This window comes from Populus euphratica, unplaced genomic scaffold, assembly GCF_000495115.2.
Source record: "Populus euphratica unplaced genomic scaffold, PopEup_1.0 scaffold229.1, whole genome shotgun sequence".
Taxonomy (NCBI): domain Eukaryota; kingdom Viridiplantae; phylum Streptophyta; class Magnoliopsida; order Malpighiales; family Salicaceae; genus Populus; species Populus euphratica.
In genome coordinates this window covers 139,237-142,236 of record NW_011500110.1, presented here as the reverse complement: position 1 = coordinate 142,236, position 3,000 = coordinate 139,237, and positions in this window count along the sequence as shown.

Here is a 3,000-nt window from a genome sequence, read left to right as displayed (position 1 = left end):
TTGAACATTTTCTTGAGATTTTTATGGATGATTTTTCTATTGTTGGCAATTCATTTGATGATTGTTTGACTAACTTAGAAAAGATTTTGAGCAGGTGTGAAGAAAAGAATCTTTTATTAATTGGGAAAAATATCACTTTATGATAATAAACGACATTGTGCTTGGTCACATTGTTTCATCAAAAGGAATTGAGGTTGACAAATCTAAAATCGAGTTAATTACTAACTTGTCAACACCAAAATCTATTAAAGATGTTAGATCATTTTTAAGACATACTAGTTTTTAAACAAGGTTCATCAAATATTTTAGTATAATATTTAAGCCTTTGAGTAATCTTCTAACAAAGGATAATATTTTTGAATGGACTGAACATTATGAAGAAGCCTTTGTTAAACTTAAAAACTTGCTTACTTTTGCTCCTGTCATTCAACCTTTTGATTGGTCATTACCTTTTGAAATAATGTGTGATGTTAGTGATTATGCCGAGAGTGCTGTTTTGGGACAAAAAAAAAGATAGGAAACCTTATGTGATTTACTATGCAAGTAAAACTTTAAATAATGCTCAAATGCATTACACCACCACTAAAAAAGAATTGCTTGCAGTAGTATTTGCGTGTGAAAAATTCAGATCTTATCTTGCTGGCTCACCTATTGTTGTTTTTAGTGATCATGCCACATTGAAATATCTTCTCTCTAAGAAAGATTATAAGGCTAGATTGGTGCAGTGGATTTTGTTACGTCAAAAATTTGATATCACAATCAAAGACAAGAAAGGTACCGAAAATGTTGTTGCAAATTATTTGTCAAGATTGACAACAAATTTGAAATTTGACATCATACCAATTGATGACTACTTTCTTTATGAATCTTTACTTTTTGTCTCTACTATGCCTTAGTTTGATAATATTGTCAATTTTCTTATTTCACGACAATTGACAGCTCATTGGAGTAACTAAGATAAAAAAAAGTTCTTGAACAAAGTGAAGAACTTTTATTAGGATGACCCTTATTTATTCAAATATTATCCTGATCAAATATTTCAAAGATGCATTCCTGACAATGAGTTAAGTAGTGTCATTAAATTTTATCATCTTAAGGTATGTGGGGGTTATTTCTTATTAAGAAAGACAACTGTAAAAATCTTATAAACTGAATTTTACCGGCCCACCATGTTCAAGGACTCACATGTATTCTGCAAAACTTGTGAAAATTATCAGAAGTTAGGATTTATTTCAAAACGTCACATGATGCCTTTAAATCATATTCTTGTCATTGAGATCTTTGACTATTGGGGTATACATTTCTTTTTTATAATTTATATTCACATGGATTGTTTTTGTTTTTATGTTGGATAACTATATAGCCTACATGGATAATTTTTTAACTTTTCAATGTGAGATAACTATAGTACACTTTGTATTTATTTTATAGCTTACATCCACGTAGATTGTTTCTTAACTTTTTGATGTGAGATAATTATAGTACACTTCATGTCTCATAATTTTTTATAGCTTACATCCACATGGATTTTTGATGTGTGATAATTATATATAGCCTATATTCATAAGAATTATTTTTTAATTTTTCAATGTGTGATAATTATATTACACTTTATTTTTTTATAGCTCATATTAATTATTTTTAAATTTTTCAATGTGAGTTAACTATATATATCATCCATCAACATGAATTGTTTTTTAAGTTTTTGATGGAGGATAACTATATTATATTTTTTTTTAATATTTTACATCCATATGAATTGTTTTATAACTACATTTCATGGCTGATATTTTTTTTATATAACTTTCATTCACATGTATTGTTTTAAAGCTTTTTATTTAAAATATTAAAATTTAAAACTTATTATTTTTTTATTTTTCAGGTTGATTTAAAACTCGTTCTCTTATGCCTCGTTTGTTTGCTATAAATTAGCTTTCTTTTGGAAAGTGATTTTTTTGAAAAGTAAATTATTTTTTGATATTTGGTAGTTTCATAGAAAATAAGTTGAAATTTTTTTTCTAATATTTGGTTATATTATGAAAAATGAGCTGAAAAATAGCTTTTAATTTTTTAAAAAAAGTTTATTAAGATGATGAGAAATAAATCTTACAAATTAAAATGTTGAATGATAATGAAATTAAAAAAAAAATATAATTTCATAAATTATCTTAAATAAAATAAATAATAATCAAAATAATGGACATCAAATCTAACAATAAAAAAAATTAAAAGATGATGAAATAATAATTACAATTTCATAAATTATTTCAAATAAAATAAATAACAATAAAAAAAATAATGACTAAATTTGATAGATACAAATTTTTAATTAAAAAAAATGATAAGAGAAAAGCAATTAACAATCATAAAAATGAGGACTAAAGTTAATATAAAAATCAAAATAAATTAAATTTTAAGAGATGAAATTAGAAGAAAAAAAAGATTCAAACAAAATATATATATCAATTAAAAGTTTGAGGTGATATAATTAGTAAATTGACACGACCAAAATATTGATATCTTCTTCCAAGTGCAGAAGTGTCGAAGTAATAAATAACCTAGCAAGACCGGGGTTGAACCACAGGGAGGTTAATTGTATAAATTATAGATAACAATAACACAACAACAACAATAGTAACAATAATAACAATAACAGTAGCAGTAGTAGTAAAATAATAATAAAGAAGAAGAAGAAGTTGATGAGAACTTTAAGATAGAAGATTAACGTAATGATTAGACAAAAATAATAACAAATATTAAGGTTAGAGGATCCACTAATGGTATGTCAAACAAGTATAGTATAAACTCTTATTATTCAATTAGAAACCACACACAAAGGAGGTTCCAATCAGATTATAGATTGTTAACATGATTACATTAGTCATCTTATTCGATTAATGCTAATACGTGTAATCTCGTCAAGCATTCATTATTATAACTTATGTTAACAACAAATCAAGTTCCTTTCATAGCTCAGGTGTCGGTTATACCATACAATAT